Genomic DNA, 20,227 nt, shown 5'->3' with positions numbered 1-20,227 from the left:
GCAAGAAGTATGGGATTATGTAAAAAGACCAAATCTACGTCTGATTGGGGTGCCTGAAAGTGAGGGGGAAAATGAAACCAAGTTGGAAAACACTCTTCAGGATATCATCCAGGAGAAATTGCCCAACCTAGTAGGGCAGGCCAACATTCAAATTCAGGAAATACAGAAAATGCCACAAAGATACTCCTCGAGAAGAGCAACTCCAAGACACATAATTGCCAGATTCACCAAAGTTGAAATGAAGGAAAAAATCTTAAGGGCAGCCAGAGAGAAAGGTCGGGTTACCCACAAAGGGAAACCCATCAGACTGACAGCAGATCTCTCGGCAGAAACTCTACAAGCCAGAAGAGAGTGGGGGCCAATATTCAACATTCTTAAAGAGAAGAATTTTCAACCCAGAATTTCATATCCAGCCAAACTAAGTTTCATAAGTGAAGGAGAAATAAACTCCTTTACAGATAAGTAAGTGCTTAGAGATTTTGTCACCAGCAGGCCTGCCTTACAAGAGACCCTGAAGGAAGCCCTAAACATGGAAAGGAACAACCGGTACCAGCCATTGCAAAAACATGCCAAAATGTAAAGACCATCGAGGCTAGGAAGAAACTGCATCAACTAACGAGCAAAATAACCAGTTAATATCATAATGGCAGGATCAAGTTCACGTATAATAATATTAACCTTAAATGTAAATGGACTAAATGGCCCAATTAAAAGACACAGACTGGCAAATTGGATAAAGAGTCAGGACCCATCAGTCTGCTATATTCAGGAGACCCATCTCACATGCAGAGACATACATAGGCTCAAAATAAAGGGATGGAGGAAGATCTACCAAGCAAATGGAGAACAAAAAAAAGCAGGGGTTGCAATCCTAGTCTCTGATAAAACAGACTTTAAACCATCAAAGATCAAAAGAGACAAAGAAGGCCATTACATCATGGTAAAGGGATCAATTCAACAGGAAGAGCTAACTATCCTAAATATATATGCACCCAATACAGGAGCACCCAGATTCATAAAGCAAGTCCTTAGAGATTTACAAAGGGACTTAGACTCCCATACAATAATAATGGGAGACTTAAACACCCCACTGTCGACATTAGACAGATCAATGAGACAGAAAGTTAACAAGGATATCCAGGAATTGAACTCACCTCTGCAGCAAGCAGACCTAATAGACATCTACAGAACTCTCCACCCCAAATCAACAGAATATACATTCTTCTCAGCACCACATCACACTTATTCCAAAATTGACCACATAGTTGGAAGTAAAGCACTCCTCAGCAAATGTACAAAAACAGAAATTATAACAAACTGTCTCTCAGACCACAGTGCAATCAAACTAGAACTCAGGACTAAGAAACTCAATCAAAACGGCTCAACTACATGGAAACTGAATAACCTGCTCCTGAATGACTACTGGGTACATAATGAAATGAAGGCAGAAATCAAGATGTTCTTTGAAACCAGTGAGAACAAAGATACAACATACCAGAATCTCTGGGACACATTTAAAGCAGTGTGTAGAGGGAAATTTATAGCACTAAATGCCCACAAGAGAAAGCTTGAAAGATCTAAAATTGACACTCTAACATCACAATTAAAAGAACTAGAGAAGCAAGAGCAAACACATTCAAAAGCTAGCAGAAGGCAAGAAATAACTAAGATCAGAGCAGAACTGAAGGAGATAGAGACACAAAAAACCCTCCAAAAAATCAGTGAATCCAGGAGTTGGTTTTTTGAAAAGATCAACAAAATTGATCGACTGCTAGCAAGACTAATAAAGAAGAAAAGAGAGAAGAATCAAATAGATGCAATAAAAAATGATAAAGGGGATATCACCACCGACCCCACAGAAATACAAACTACCGTCAGAGAATACTATAAACACCTCTACGCAAATCAACTAGAAAATCTAGAAGAAATGGACAATTTCCTGGACACTTACACTCTCCCAAGACTAAACCAGGAAGAAGCTGAATCCCTGAATAGACCAACAGCAGGCTCTGAATTTTAGGCAATAATTAATAGCCTACCAACCAAAAAAAGTCCAGGACCAGATGGATTCACAGCTGAATTCTATCAGAGGTAAAAGGAGGAGCTGGTACCATTCCTTCTGAAACCATTCCAATCAATAGAAAAAGAGGGAATCCTCCCTAACTCATTTTATGAGGCCAACATCATCTTGACACCAAAGCCTGGCAGAGAGACAACAAAGAAAGAGAATTTTAGACCAATATCTTTGATGAACATCGATGCAAAAATCCTCAATAAAATACCGGCAAACCGGATCCAGCAGCACATCAAAAAGCTTGTCCACCATGATCAAGTGGGCTTCATCCCTGGGATGCAAGGCTGGTTCAACATTCGCAAATCAATCAACGTAATCCAGCATATAAACAGAACCAAAGACAAAAACCAAATGATTATCTCAATAGATGCAGAAAAGGCTTTTGACAAAATTCAACAGCCCTTCATGCTAAAAACTCTCAAAAATTCGGTATTGATGGAATGTGTCTCAAAATAGTAAGAGCTATTTATGACAAACCCACAGCCAATATCATACTGAATGGGCAAAAACTGGAAAAATTCCCTTTGAAAACTGGCACAAGACAGGGATGCCCTCTCTCACCACTCCTATTCAACATAGTGTTGGAAGTTCTGGCTAGGGCAATCAGGCAAGAGAAAGAAATCAAGGGTATCCAGTTAGGAAAAGAAGAAGTCAATTGTCCCTGTTTGCAGATGACATGATTGTATATTTAGAAAACCCCATTGTCTCAGCCCAAAATCTCCTTAAGCTGATAAGCAACTTCAGCAAAGACTCAGGATACAAAATTAATATGCAAAAATCACAAACATTCTTATACACCAGTAACAGACAAAGAGAAAGCCAAATCGTGAATGAACTTCCATTCACAATTGCTTCAAAGAGAATCAAATACCTAGGAATCCAACTTACAAGGGATGTAAAGGACCTCTTCAAGGAGAACTACAAACCACTGCTCAGTGAAATCAAAGAGGACACAAACAAATGGAAGAACATACCATGCTCATGGATAGGAAGAATCAATATCATGAAAATGGCCATACTGCCCAAGGTTATTTATAGATTCAATGCCATCCCCATCAAGCTACCAATGACTTTCTTCACAGAATTGGAAAAAACTGCTTTAAAGTTCATATGGAACCAAAAAAGAGCCCGCATTGCCAAGACAATCCTAAGTCAAAAGAACAAAGCTGGAGGCATCACGCTACCTGACTTCAAACTATACGACAAGGCTACAGTAACCAAAACAGCATGGTACTGGTACCAAAACAGAGATATAGACCAATGGAACAGAACAGAGTCCTCAGAAATAATACCACACATCTACAGCCATCTGATCTTTGACAAACCTGAGAGAAAAAAGAAATGGGGAAAGGATTCCCTATTTAATAAATGGTGCTTGGAAAATTGGCTAGCCATAACTAGAAAGCTGAAACTGGATCCTTTCCTTACTCCTTATACGAAAATTAATTCAAGATGGATTAGAGACTTAAATGTTAGACCTAATACCATAAAAACCCTAGAAGAACACCTAGGTGGTACCATTCAGGACATAGGCATGGGCAAGGACTTCATGTCTAAAACACCAAAAGCAATGGCAACAAAAGCCAAAACTGACAAATGGGATCTAATTAAACTAAAGAGCTTCTGCACAGCAAAAGAAACTACCATCAGAGTGAATAGGCAACCTACAGAATGGGAGAAAATGTTTGCAATCTACTCATCTGACAATAGGCTCATATCCAGAACCTACAAATAACTCAATCAAATTTACAAGAAAAAAACAAACAACCCCATCAAAAAGTGGGCAAAGGATATGAACAGACATTTCTCAAAAGAAGACATTCATATAGCCAACAGACACATGAAAAAATGCTCATCATCACTGGCCATCAGAGAAATGCAAATCAAAACCACAATGAGATACCATCTCACACCAGTTAGAATGGGAATCATTAAAAAGTCAGGGAACAACAGGTGCTAGAGAGGATGTGGAGAGATAGGAACACTTTTACACTGTTGGTGGGATTGTAAACTAGTTCAATCATTATGGGAAACAGTATGGCGATTCCTCAAGGATCTAGAACTAGAAGTACCATATGACCCAGCCATCCCATTACTGGGTGTATACCCAAAAGATTACAAATCATCCTGCTATAAAGACACATGCACAGGTACGTTTATTGTGACACTATTCACAATAGCAAAGACTTGGAATCAACCCAAATGTCCATCAGTGACAGACTGGATTAAGAAAATGTGGCACATATACACCATGGAATACTATGCAGCCATAAAAAAGGATGAGTTTGAGTCCTTTGTAGGGACATGGATGCAGCTGGAAACCATCATTCTCTGCAAACTATCGCAAGAACAGAAAACCAAACACTGCATGTTCTCACTTATAGGTGGGAACTGAACAATGAGATCACTTGGACTCAGGAAGGGGAACATCACACACTGGGCCCTATCACGGGGAGGGGGGAGGGGGGAGGGATTGCACTGGGAGTTATACCTGATGTAAATGACGAGTTGATTGGTGCTGACGAGTTGATGGGTGCAGCACACCAACATGGCACAAGTATACATATGTAACAAACCTGCACATTATGCACATGTACCCTAGAACTTAAAGTGTAATAAAAAAAAACAAAAAATAAAAACTAAAAAAAAAAGAAATGGTCACACAGCCCACAAAAAAAAAACAAAAAACAAAAAAAACAAAGAAGTACTAGGGAAAGTATGAAGAATTAAATAATTCAGATAAAGGTGAAACAAAGCAAAAAGTTTGTAAAAAGGAAAATAGTGAGATTGTTTTAAAAATCCAAAAATTTATTCTGAAAACATTAATAACCAAAACCAAAACAAAACAAAAAAAAATCAGTGCCTTTCTTCCCTTCCACTCCAACTTCAAGTCATTTGTCTCTGCATTTGCAGAGGCCACAGGCAACCATAGACAAATAATACAGCTTATGTTCAGTTTATATGACGCTTTGCTGTGCTTTTTGTAAAAATAGGTGATCCAAGGTTTCTTTTCCTTACAACCAGGAAAGTGATAGAAAATTAGCATCAGGCAGCAAATCATGAAATGAAATTGTACTTCAAAAACCTGTGAACTCCCAAAGGATGAAAATTCATCATCAGACTTGCACGACTTTGCCAGGTCATTCTGACACCCAAAAGAAAAGAAAGAGCTGAAGGAGCACTTTGAGTCTCATTGCCCTTGAGGGAAAGAGAATGCAGAGCCTGGACAGCAGAAATCAGAGGATCTGCAGCAGGAGCCTGGAGACTTTGCTGCTCCGGCACCACAAATGCATTGCCATCTGCTGCATCAGCTTCTATTTCCTGAGATATCCTAGTCCTTAAAGGCACTGCTATCACTCGACCCCACCAGCAATGAACCAGAAGAGAAAAAACACAGCCATTGAAAGGTCCAGAGTGCAGAGGGAGGAAAACAGCAGATGTCAATCAGAATACATGCTCAGAATAATAGAATACTTTGGGCACACATGTAAAACTTAAATTAAAAAGATTAAAGTGATTAATAATACAAATTGGGACACCCTTTACACACACATACACACCTTTCTGATACAGAAAACAAAACCAAAACAATATGTCTAATTGTGTAAGTTAGAAATGTAATCAGCTGAAATTAATAGAATATTTGGTTTACAGTGGTTTAACATGAAATGATTTTTTTTACACAATGAAAAGTCGTGAATTAGATAAACAAAGAATGGTGCAGTGATTATGGAATAACATAAATGTCACCAGCTTATCCTTTTTGTCTGACCCATACTCTTTAATTTATAACTTTTGTCTTCACTGTCCTAATTCTTGCATTAATAAGCAAGCATCCTATCCACTGTCAGCTGGGTACAAGATAGGAAGGCCAAAGAATGAAAGGAGCATGGCAGATAAGTTTGAACCTCTTTTAAAAAGTTCCTGGACAGCTCCCAAATCCAGCAATCTCTACTTCAACTTTATTGGTCAGAGCTGAGCTCTTTAGCCACCACCAAATGCAAGAGTATCTAGGAAAGTGAACATTTTAGTTGGTTATATTACCAAATTATGTGAGATATTTATTCATAAGAAAGGAGAAAATATACATTGAATGAGCCCTTATAATTTTCTGTCACATTAATTACTAAATTCAGATGAACTGAAGAACAGAATGATTACTATTAAAAACCAAGTGAGTAGCCAGAAAATCAGGTAACAGGCATATTTGAATACACAGAACAAATATGCAAAGAAATAAAAATTGAAATCATGAGGCCAAGCATATAAGATTCTGAGGCTATATTGTGAATCATTAGTAATACATGAAAGAAAGGCAATAAAAAACTTATAAGGGAGGAATATTTTCATAAGCTGAAGAAATAAAATTTTGCAGATTGAAACCATTCACCTATTTCTAGGCAGAACAAAGGGAAAAGATATAAATGTATCATATCTGGGGAATATTTTTGAGCTCAGGCAAAGGAGACAAGCAATCTACAATGGTAAAAACACGTTAGTATTATTCAATAAAATGAGAAACTCCTTTTAAAAAAAGAAGAACAAAATAACTTTTTAAAATTATATAAGTAAATCTTGATAATGCCTGATTCAAAGAGAATATCATATATTAGTGAGAACAAAAATGAGAGTGTTGATTGAAGAAAAAATCAGGATGGAGGAAAAAAATCTATTCTTGGAAGAAAATGCTTCACACCAGATGCCTTCATTGTGAAAATAAAATGCCTAAGTGGGCATCTTAAGAAATTTGAAAATGAACCAGAGAAATAAAGTTTAAAAAGTAGAGAGAGTGACTAGAAATAAAAGTTGAACTTATTAATACAGAATTAATTACATATACAGATAAGTAACTTTTCCTACTTCAAAAGTAACCAAACAGGAAAAAAGATAAATAAAGCATCTGTAAAGTGGTGCGTATTTCATGTTGCCTTATCAATAGGGCGATAACGAAATTATGGTACATAATAAATATTATTTAGCCAATAAAGTAATTAATTTAAGCTATATGATACATAACTCTGTAGATGTGTATATGTATTTCTCATACACATATAGTATTATTCTGATCATTTTTAAAAGTAGATGAATTGTTTTCATTTTCTTTGTGAGACATTAGTCAAAGTTGATAACAGAATCAAGTACAAAAAGGGAATGGAAAACTATGTATAGGATCACATTTTGCATTTGTGTCAAATTGTGTGTATTTTTAAATGCATTAAATTATTTATTTAAAAAATATAATGACATTTTTAAAGGAGATATGTAAATTAAATATAAAAAGCTTAATAATACATAAGAAGAAATTTTTTTGAAAAAACACACTATATAATTGCATGTAAATAACTTATTAAATCTGGGTGAAATGAGCCATTTCCTGAGGAAAATCTATTTTATCTGGGAAGAAACAGTAAACATGTGTATAGAGAAACTAAATTTGATATTGAAATTATATTTATATAGTAATATAGTTCCATGATGTTTATCTTAGATATGTATAAAACAGTCACTCTATCTTCCAGCAGTAACATTAGGATACTTTAACCTCTTGAGGAGAAGATACTATATAAACTCTTGCACAACATGGAGAACTGAAGATAGCTATCCGATTTATTTTATGAAATTGACATGAAAACCCAAGAAATATAACACAAAAAATCTTCAAGTAAACAACAACTTATATAGTTCTGCTCTATGTTAAAAGATTAGTAGGAAAAAATAATTTTTCCCAGCAAATAATAAACAGTAAATACGAGGCTATCTATTAACATGACAATGGTTTGTATTAATACATTTAAAAAGAGCTATGGGATGCCAATACCATTATTTCATTAACCCCTGGCAGCAGAAATCCTTTTAAGGGCAAAGCTGCTTCTACTAAATGGTATTTTTTGCTGGAAAGTAACTCTTCCAGTACCTGGGAAGACATTGATGTCAAAGTTTTCAGGGAAAGGAGAATCCATCTTCAGTTACAGATATTTTATTTCTGTAGTTTCTAAGATCAAGTGGAGAGGAAGAGACTAAGAAACAAATGGAAAGAAATATGAGGAAAGAAAAAAAGAAAAAGGAAAAGTTGTAGATAGGCTGTTTTCTCTCTCTGTGGCCTTGCCAAGTGCTCTTTAATTACTAAGTAAAACTTTTCATGGAAATAAGCAAAATTGCCAGAATTCGCATTTAGTTTATCATAGATCTGAATCAAGATACTGTGGCAAAAAGGTGAAGCGAGTGGGAAGTGTGCTGCAGTGACTAGCACAGGAGTTGGGGCTTTGCTGATAGATCGGGAGGGTTGTGGCCTGAAAGCCACATCTTATATTAAAATCAACTCAAAATGGATCAAAGATTTCAATCTAAGACCTGAAGCCATAAAAATTCTAAAGATAACCTAGGATAAATTCTTCTGGACATTGACCTAGACAAAGAATTCATGACTGAGACCCCAAAAGCAGATGCAAATAAAACAAAAATAAATAAATGGGACCTAATTAAACTAAAAAGCTTCTCTAACAAAAGAAACAATCATCAGAGTAAACAGATAACCCACAGAATGGGAGAAAATATTTGCAAAATATACATCCGACAAAGGACTAATATCCAGAATCTATAAGGATCACAAACAAATCAGCAATAAAAAAACAAGAATCCCATCCAAAAAAGGAAAATGACATGAATATAATTTCTCGAAAGAAAATACAAAAATGGCCAAAACCTGAAAAAATGCTCAACATCACTAATCATCAGGGAGATGCAAACTAAAACCATATTGAGATAACACTTATTCCTGAAAGAATGTCCATTATTAAAATGTCAAAAAGCAATAGATGCGGGCAAGGATGTGGTGAAAAGTCAGTGTTTATATCCTGATGGTGGGAATGTACATTAATATAGCCTTCATGAAAAATAGTATAGAGATTTCTTTTTTTTTTTTTTTGGAGACAGATTCTCACTCTGTCACCCAGGCTGGAGTGCAGTGGGGCAATCTTGGCTCACTGCAAGCTCTGCCTCCCGGGTTCATGCCATTCTTCTGCCTCAGCCTCCCAAGTAGCTGGGACTACAGGTGCCTGCCACCACGCCCGGCTAATTTTGTGTATTTTTAGTAGAGAGGAGGTTTCACCGTGTTAGCCAGGAGGATCTCCATCTCCTGACCTTGTGATCCACCCGCCTGGGCCTCCGGAAGTGCTGGGATTACAGGCATGAGCCACTGCACCCAGCCAGTGTGGAGATTTATTTAAGAACTAAAAGTTTGATCTATCATTCAATATAGCAATCCCACTACTAGGTACCCACCCATAGAAAAAGAAGTGATTATATAAAAAGACACCTGCATGCATATATTTACCGTGGCATGCTTTACAGTTGCAAATATATGGAACGAATCTATGTGCTCATGAACCAATGAGTGAATAAAGAAAATGTGGTATGTATACACCATGGAATACTACTCAGCCATAAAAAAGAACAAAATGATGTATTTTGCAGCAACTTGGATGGAGTTGGAAGCCATTATTCTAAGTAAAGTACCTCAGGAAGGGAAAACAGAATACCGTATGTTCTCATTTATAAGTGAGAACTAAGTTACGGAAGCACAAAGGCATGTAGAGTGATATAATGGACTTTGGGGACTCAGAAGGGGAAGGATAGGAGGGTGATGAGGGATAAAAATCTACCTATCAGGTACAATGTACACTATTCATGTGACGGGTGCATTAAAACCTCAGACTCCTACCACTTTGCAATTCATTTATGTAACTTAAAACCATTTGTACCCCAATAGCTATTGAAATAAAACAAATATTTAAAAAATAAAAATGTACGCTTAAGCTTTGTGATTCAATAATTTATCTCTTTGGTGTACATAAGCCCAGGAGTGGACATGAATGAGGCTATGTTTGAAGTGCAGTATTTGATTGAGAGTAGTTGGCATCAAGCCCATAACTTGGCAAACGTGACATATAAATATGGAAAATACAATACACTAGAGACACACAATGAGAAATTATTGTAGTAGTTTGACGCTTTAATATGTTAAGGTTACGACAAACAAGGCAGGCTGAGAAATGGTCACAGATTAAAGGAAACTAAAAAGACATGACAACTAAATGATATATGATATTCTGGATTAAAGCCTAGAATAGAAGGAGAACATTAGTGAAAAATATGGTGAAACTCACATAAAAGCTGTGATTTAGTAATAGTATTACACCAATTTTTAATTCTTAGCTTTGACAAATACCCAATGATTATGTAAGATGTTAACATTAAAGGAAGCTGGAAGAGGAGTGTAACAAGAATATGGAGAATCTTAGGAAGAAAATATCAACGAACGTCGCTATATTGTTGCTCTTTACCTAGATTTACCAAGTAACATAATTCCACATTTGCCACATTTGTTCTCTCTCTCCCCCTCTGACTTTCCTTCTCTCTCTCCCTTCCTTCCCCTTTCTCTCTCTCTCTCTTTCATTATTTTCTTTAATTCTTTTAAAGCGTCAGCCTTCATTACACATTATCATTAAATACTTCATTACGTATCTTCTAACAATAAAGACGTTCTCCAATATAGCCACAATACCATCATCAAATCTTAGAAATCAATACTAGTTTTATAAAATTACCTATTCAATCCATTTTCAAAACCTTCACATTTTGTCAAATTTCCCAAGAATGTCTTCCATAGCCCTCTTTTTCCAAACCAGAATCTAGTCAATGTTTGCATATTTCACTGGGATACAGTAAGTCTCTAAACTCTAATGACTTTATTATATTTAAGAAGTCAGATCAATTATCTTGGCACATGTCTCATATTTTGGATTTGTCTGATACTTACCTACGAAGAGATTCAGCATAAATATTTTGGCAAGAATACTATGTAGGAGATTGTTTTTATTTATTACACTATATAAGGAAACACTATTGCTGATAAGAATTATGATAATTTAGTTAAATCTTTGACTACTATATGTTTTTATCTTAAAGAGAAAGCAGTAGTGTGAAAATTCAGTCTAGTTTATTTTAAAAAGGCACTACAACTTCAGTTCTCTCTCTCTCTCTCTCTCTCTCTCTTTCTCCCTCCCTCCCTGTCTCTCAGATTATTCATTGTGAGGGAGTACAGACATCCTATCATGAGGAGCCATTTGAAGGAACTGAAGCTTCTTGCTAATAGCTATAGCAGTGAGTTTGAAAGTAGATCCTCCTGCCTAGTCAAACTTTCAAATTCCTGCAGACATTGGCTGTATCTTGCCACAACCTCACAGGTAGGATTAGCCAGAACCACCAAATAGGTTGCTTCTGGGTTTCTGAAGCTCAGAACCTGTGTGAAAGTGTGAAATAGTGTTTGTTATTTTAAGTCACAAGGTTTTATGGTAATTTGCTATGCAGTAATAGATAAACAATACAAGAAGTCATCTTATTGGTCTGTTTCTGAGCTTGGTTATCAGGAGGAGTGTTGTTATTACACAATAAAGGCAGTGTATGAGGGTTCTGTAGAGTGACAGAACTAATGGGAGATATATAATCTATATGAATGGGGAGTTTATTAATGAATATTGATTCACCAGATCGATCACAAGGTGAAGTTCCACAATAGGCTGTCTGCAAGCTGAAGAACAAGGAAGCCAGTCCCAGTCCCAAAACCTCAAAAGTAGGGAAGCTGACAGTGCAGCCTTCAGTCTGTGGCCAAAGGCCCAAGAGCCCCTGGTAAATCACGGGTGTAAATCCAAGATTCCAAAAGCTGAAGAACTTCGAGTCTGATGATCTGACGTTCAAGGGCAGGAAGCATCCAGGGCGAGAGAAAGATGAAGGCTAGAAGACTCAGCAAGTCTCCTGTTTCCACTTTCTTCTGCCTGCTTTATTCTAGCCCTACTGACAGCTGATTAGATGGTGCAAATCTAGACTGACGATGGATCTGCCTCTCTTAGTCCAGTGACTCAAATGTTAATCTCTTTGGCAACACCCTCACAGACACACCCAGGAACAATGCTTTGCATATTTCAATCCAATCAAGTTGACACTCGATATGAGCCATCACAGGCCGGGATACGGATGTGGGATCTGGTCACTCATGTGTGTGTCTCTTGTTACTCCTTGCTCCACTGTGACTGTAAACTGGAACAGACAGCAACTCCAGCTTGAGATGGGCATAGTCACCAAAGGGTAAACCTTAAACGGCTTTCATTCTTCTCACAATTAGTCTATACATGTTAATTTTACATATCATCACTGCATATTCTAGATCCTGGCCACTTCTCAATCTCTTTGAAGTGTTGGTACATACAACTGACAGCTTCCAATATGGGGATTTAGGAATGAGTGATAATTGAACAATGTTGTGACTATGACATGACAGAAACTCTGTAATATGGATTAACATTTTTCTAAAGTTCACATTTTATAGTATCGAATTTAAGATCATATAAAACCCAGAGTACCTATGAAGGTTTATCTTATACTTTATTTTTATACCTTAGAAAGCATGTCATTAAGAGTTGGAATCTGTGGCATTCTCTTACTCTGGCCTGCGAAGAAACTTTACTTTACTAATCATGTTTTCACTAAAATCTACCTGCCTTCAAATGTCACTTTCAACAACAACAACAACAACAAAATAATTTTGTGTTCCTATATTTACAATAAGTAGTTTATCTTGCCACATTTTTAAAAATCAAGATGACCAGATGTCATAATTTTTATTTAAGAAATTCAGTCACATCTATAATATTCCATGAGTGGAAACTATTATGAGTCATTTGATACATCTTGCTTCATATTTTCTTGTAATGTATGGTGTGGAAAATTTATTCAAATATCTGTTTCCTGACATCATAAGACTGTATAAAGAGATTGACTGTTACTTTACATCTGAAATATTACATTTCTCATATTGGCATCATATATAAATTTAAGTTCTTTCAATTTCAATTATTCCATGATGGCTAAATTTGTAAAACCATAAAAATAAAAATATTTATAATGTATTATGTACTTAGTTTATCCACAGATATGATAGACACTACCTGAATTAATCCTACTCCTAACCACTTCCCCTGAGGTAGATACCATTATCTCTATTTTCAGAGAATTAAATTGAATTTCAGAGATGTAGGCTTTTCACGTATTATGAAACAACAAAGAAAAAGTAGAACCAGATTGGAGACCTTGGACTCCTTACTTTGCCTTCTGCTCTAGGCTACTTCTTACAATCAGTGATGAGTCAATTATATTACTAGGGTTGATGAAACTTCCAACAAAAAATCACAATAAAGACATGATGCCAGTCTAATTGTTGAAATTTTAAAATAAGCTGTTTTTACTGAACCTAAATAATGGTTAATTACACCCTGTTTTTAGGAGGGTAAAATGATACTTGATTGTGTGTCCCCTCTCTGATCGCCTATCTTTACCAAGAGACAGAGTCTCGGCTTTATATTAAGCAATAGATGTCTCCTGTACGTGTGGTCCTTAAGGCCTATAGAACTACATATATATATATATATGCCCTGTAGAATATACATATATAAGTCCTATAGAATATATGCATGCCTATATATTAAGCCCTAATAGAAATTATATATGTATATATAATTCTGTTGCTAGAGAAATCTCAGAAATATCAAGCTGTCAGAGGGAAAACTGTCTTAATAAATAGGAAATTTCAAAACAAATGATATGAACCTTAGAAGTACTTTGTTTATTCAAATACTTTATATTTATTTTCTAAGTTATTAACAATGCTGAAACAATCCAGAATATTTGCAACCTAACACAATAGATGAATAATACAATTTATCAGGCTGAAGCAAAATGACCAAATTATAATAAATGTACTCTATAATTACTAACAGGTCTTACATTTTCTTTTCCTGACATCTATACAAAGTCATAACTCTCCAATTGTCAAGTCATAATAAAACTGAACATCTATTTTCCATGTTGAAATGAAAAACTATATGCTAGTATAAGCATCAAGGTTTGAAAAGTATGTTATATACAACTGTGGAGTGCAATAAACATTTTTAAATGTGGTAAATGGTAATAGTTCATAAATTATGTCTATTTTGTGACTTCATATATAACTGAATTTAAATCAAATTAATTTATTTTTCTTTTTGCTTGCCTTGAACTAAATTTTGTTTTACATAAACTAAAGAAGCTATCATCAACTTATGGTGGAGACTGTTGCAATCCCTCTTTGCTTACAACATACTTGAATATAAATTGTGGCTATTGAGTGATTTATTTATTTACTTATCAGAGATGGGATCCGACTCTCGCTCAGGCTGGTGTGCAGTGACGCAATTGTGGGTCTCTATAACCTTGAACTCCTGAGCTTCTCTTCCCCTCAGCCTCCCTAGTAGGACTACAGGCATGTACCATGTACTACAGGCATGTACCACTTCACCTGGCTAATTTCCTTATTTTTTATAGAAACTGTCTCTTGCTATGTTACCGTGGCTGGTCTCGAACTCCTGAACACAGGCCATTCCCTGATCTTGGCCTCCCTAAGCGCTAGGATTCCAGTCATGAACCACCATACTCAGCTCAGTATTGAGTGTTTTAAACCTAAAGTTCATTTGTCTTAATATCATTTTATCTGTTTGATATAATGCCTGTTTTCTAAGGTTTCATTGGTAAACAAACAAACAAACAAAAAATCCTACTTAGGGTAAATTTTTAAACCACTATTGTAATGGAGAAGTGTTGCATGAATGGTTTTTAACTAGGGAAACATAGTTAAACTTGCATCATAAAAATGTAATTTTAGTTGTTGGGTGTTGATTTTCTGACACATCATATCATTTTAGAAGCAATAATTAAGGAAGATATGCTAAGGTGCACAATTAGGACAAAAGTTAAAATAGAGATTAAGGAGGTATAAACTGTACTTTTTCAGTCAATAACTACGTAAGTGGGGAGTAAGAGACAGAAAGAAATCAAATATCTGTCTTGAAAAATGTATACAATTGTTTTACACAATATTGATAATTAAATAGACATGCACATTTTCAGCAAAGAACAATGAGTTTCATTTTGAGAACTGTAAGGTTGTTTTGATAAGGTGACATCTAGTTGGACATTCCACGTATGCAATTTAAGATGCAATTTTGAATTTAAGGAGTGATGTGGTTGAAAGATATAAATCTCAAAGCCATATAAGCAGGTTAGATTGTTTAACAAGAGTATACATATACCGAAAACTGACAAAGACATGCTTGGAAATTACAAGTATTTTTTGGAATTTTAAGAGGACATGGTTGTCATCAGAATGTTCTCTTTCTTGTCTTTGTGTTCATGTAGTACAGTTTACTATGACTTATGTGCTTAGTTGCACCAAAGTTTGTAGCACTCCTCTTGGCCAGTCCTTTTTGGTCAAATTCTCTTACGTTCTTATGAAAGAACTTAACCTTTTAGTTTTCCAGAGTTGGGGCTCAGAAACTAATAATCGCCCAACCAATGACATCTTAAGATGCTGAACTGAAGGAAAAGCCTCAAATTCCCTCTGGCCTTCATTCTGCACCACATTTGTCTCTCAATCCTCTGTCTCTCCCAAAGCGCAAGATGAAACTTTTCTCTGCAGTTCTTTTATCTGACTAATGTCTGGACCCACCAAAAAGAAAACAATCACCTCCATTCCTTTCCCTGAGTTTTCATTAACTACATTCATATCCCTGTGAAAAGCCTCAAGTCTGTAAACACACCTGGACATACTTTGTTACAAACTATTGTCTCTTCTACATGCCCAACAGATTTCATCCCAGGCCGCTGAAAGTTATTCAAGCCCATCAAACCCCCTAAACATTATTACTACCCTGCTAAAATCGTTCACACTTCCTCATCTCCCTTCCCTCTAAGAATAATGGTATATAAGCATCTGTACCACACTGGGCATTGAGGTAATTCGCCCTCCATGCTCATTGATACAGGCGTATGTGCATCAATCTGCCTTTTGCCAGTTATTTTCAGTAAACCTTCAAAGTGCAAAAGGGAAATTTCTCCTTTGTGTCTACACCAATGGCATATGCTCCTAATTAGATATCAGTATATAAAGAAATTTTTAAAATTCAGAGTGCTTGAGGCAGATAATGCTAAGATAGAGAAAGGGACAGAGGAAGAAAAAGATGGAGAAAGAGAGACAGAGAAAATTATCAAAGACAAAATGTATTTAAGTCCTAAGAAGGAGGAAATATGAGAAAATAACTATGTCGTGTTGATTAAAGATAGCTTACTGCAGTGAAACCTCTATGCTCAGTCACTTCCTTCTCTATTCCATTGGCAGAGGGTAACCATAAGCCCACACCTACCTGCAAGAATAATATAGTCTAATATTGAACTCAGGGAATAAAGGGTTGCATTAGCAGTTACCTAATCTCAGCAAGAAACAACAAAACTAGCAAATAGAAAAAATAAAATGTTGTGTGCTGTACTAATAAGGTAAATATCATGATTATTGCAAAATAGCTTTAAAATTGTATTTACATAATTAAATAAGGCATGATATGCCTGTGAAAAGAGTTATATATGGTTGAATATGGTATAAGACATAATGTGTACTAGAGATTAGAACAGTAGGAAATTAATATGAATGATTACTGGTTGGACAGAGTTTCATAAAAGCAGGCATGTGCAGTAAGACCTCACGCAAAGCTGAGATCTCAACATTTAGAAGATACAAGAGTCTATACATTCCTACCTCTTCTCATGCACTCTTCTTCCAGTCCCAGAGGTTTTATCCTCCAGGTAGCTGATCCCATCTGTTTATATAAGTATTGTCTATGGACACTGAGTTAATTGGATATCTTCCCCTTCCCTTTATCTTCTTGAAGTTGGGTAAGAGGAACTGTCTGAGCATCATAAATCTCCATCATTTCTTATGCTGTGCTGGATGTTCAGCTTCAAGTAGGCAGTGTATGGGTTGCAATGATTTATAGTTTTAATCTTTTCTATAAATGAGTATAGAGGCCATGCAATATACCCTATTTACAAAGAGAACAGAAAATAAAATAGGTACATGGATTATATATATTATATATAAAATATACATAAATAGATAATAGCCTTAATGGTTATGAAACCAAAATATAATTTTATAGCACAACTAACATTAAACATGTCTTTTTAGCCCCTTCTTCTAGATGGTTAGTAAACTGTTATATTAGAATTCATAAATTTTTACAGATGTGTAATAGATAATTAGGGGATATAAAAAATTCACAGTTCCAATGAATTAGAATATAAACATTATCTTGCTGTCTATAACATTAATTCCTAACTTATCTGACAAGCTTTTAATAAAGACATCTATCTCAGCACAGTTTCAAAAATGTTTAACTGAATTATAGAATGGTAGAGGTGAAAGAGACTTTGAAGCTAGTCTGATATGCACCTAAACCTGGTAAAGGTCTTGGTAGAGATGGAAATAAAACCCAAGACTCAATTTTTCATTATTTCTCCAATACAATATGACTGTCTTTGGCAACACATATTGTGTTAAGATTCAATGTTAAAATAATTTCTGATAGTTTTACATGAATTCTTGGTTCAAAAATAAAGTGTTCAAAATATATTTTACAGTATTTTTCGAGACTCAGAGTGAGCAGCATGCATGTTCATTAGTTTATTGTGATGACTGCATTCATGATTGAATTAATTGGAGATACTTGCTCTATACATTGTAGTGATTTTCAAATTTTTGCAACTATATATTTTTTCTTCCTGAAACACTGTCATCTTTTATTTTCTGTTGTTATTAGAATAAGTATTTTAATCCAAAGCACTTACATCAAAGCACTACTTCAATCCACTATGTATTGGGAAACATTATAATCCAGAAAAATGTTTAAAAAGCTATAGCATGGACTCTGATACAATTTTTAAGTTTAATATCTCAATTGTTGATTCTTTCCTGGATGGGTGAGAATGTTAGGATAGTAAGGTAAGTAGTGATTGTTGTAGGAAAAATTTGTCAGTAAAGATCTGCCATAATCTCCATCATCATTATTATCCTCATTGTCATTATTATCATAGTTTTTCTTCATTAATAAGTTGCTAGACTGATTTTATATCTAGATTTTAGACGTGACTTTATCTCTTTTTAATTGTATAACCTGATGAGTTACAATGTGAGGTCCTCAATTATAAAATGAGAACAACAACACTGCTTATATCATGGAGTTTTTACATGGATTAGATTATTGAAATTATTATAATTGTTATAAAAGTGTGTATCAACATGCCTGGAACATAGTGATTTTATAGTTGTCATGGTGGTAGTGATAATAGCAGAGGAAGTAGACAGGGTGGTGGTAATCATATTGGTGTTTTGGTAGTAATACCTCATGTTTCCCTAATAACAACCCTGTTGTAGAAATGATGGGGAAAAGGCCCAAATTTATCAGAACTGATTTTAAATTGTCTCTGTTTCTCAACTTCAAAATAAGAATGACAAGAATAATGAGAATGAAATAAAATCTTATCAGGTTTTTATGAAAACAAAATAAACTAATACACCTAAACCCTTAGAACAGTGTCTGACTCAGTAATTATTCAGTACATAATTTGCTATAATGTTCTATAATATCATGGTGTCTTGTTCTATTAAGTCACTGGACTGGAAAATGATATTACAGAGGTTTAAATCTATGTCTGTCACCAAAAGTTATACTTTAATCCAACACTATACATCTTTCAAAGTCAGCATGCTCTTGTAGGTATCAATTAAAATAGTGGTTAATGAAGTTGAATTTATTTCTCCATCACAGAAGTCAGAATGTCAAATAATCTTTTCTAAAAGTGATATAGCCTTCTAAGATGGGAAAGAGCTAAATATTCTGAGTTAGACATGCTTAATGTTTCACCTAGGCGTCTCTTTAGAGTGACCCCAGGAGAAGACTATTTCTACTATTTGTTGTCTCTTTCTGCTCCTTTAGTCCTTTGCAAGTCTTTTTAAGGGGCTGATTCCCTGTGTTACATTCCTTCCTCCTTAAAATAGAGGTTTCTGGTATATTGCCCCCTCCTTCTTCTCTTTAATATACGTATTTCCAAGTTCTACCCCTGAGCTTATATCAGCATTAAGTGCAGCCAATAAGAGATGTTGAAGCATAATTTTATTATCTTGAAGTTCTTTAATGACCTGACCCAGATATCAGATTAAGATACTCCATCCAGACCTCTATTTGAGTATGATGTGCCTGAGTGTGTATTTTATTCTGTTTCTCTGCTTCTCCTGCTTGGGTTTCATTGAGTTTCTTAGATCTAGAATTTTATGTCCTTCTCTAAAATTCAAGAGATTTGGGGACTTTTATTATTTTTTCTATTTTTTTTCCTGTTTTCCTGCTCTATTCTTTTTCTCCTCTATTTCTGAGAATCTAATTACATTTATTTAATCTACTTGATATTATTCCACAGATGATAAGAGTCTCTGAGATTCTATTGTTTTCTTAGTCTTTTCTCTCTTTGCACTCTTCAGGTTTATTAATTTCCATGGGTCTCTCTTTAAGTATACTGAGTCTTTTTTTCTCTTACTATGTTTTCTATTAACCCCAAAACAGTGATTTATTTTTGGTTGTTGTTCCTTTCAGTTTTAGATTTTTCATGTGGTTCTTTTTGTACTTTCAATTTCTATGTTGCGATTGCATACCAGTTCACTCCTTATGTTTACATTTTCCTTAAGTTCATAAGCTTATTTATTATACCTGCTTTAATATTATAATATTGGTTATTTGTTTTCTTGCGTATACATCACATTTTTCTGTTTTTTACATGTCTAATAATAATCTTGATGGGATAATTGCATGTGTGAATGGTATTTTGCAGAGGATGTGTATTTTCTCATTATTTCAAAAAAGTGTTTTCTATTTTAGTGAGGAGTTAACATCAGTGTCAAACTCGGAACTCATTCTCCTTTGTAGAAGGCAGTATCTGAGATATGTTTTTCTCCACCTTCAATTTGTACATTCTTGCTGGAACTTCTGAGATTTGGTTTGAATATATGTAATATACTCAGCCAATTATTTGGATAAATTTTTATATACATATTAAAGCTTATAACTTTCCAGGAACATTCTTCTCCCCACTTCATTAAGTATATTGCTATTTTAACATCCCTGAAGTCTTTCATCTGACATCTCAAGCCAGAAAGTTGGATTTTTGCCACCCAAATTTTAAGAA

The sequence above is a fragment of the Trachypithecus francoisi genome, unplaced genomic scaffold, assembly GCF_009764315.1.
Source record: "Trachypithecus francoisi isolate TF-2019V2 unplaced genomic scaffold, Tfra_2.0 Lachesis_group8, whole genome shotgun sequence".
NCBI classification, from domain to species: Eukaryota; Metazoa; Chordata; class Mammalia; order Primates; family Cercopithecidae; genus Trachypithecus; species Trachypithecus francoisi.
The sequence above is the reverse complement of the archived record's forward strand: the minus strand, read 5'-3'. Positions refer to the sequence as shown.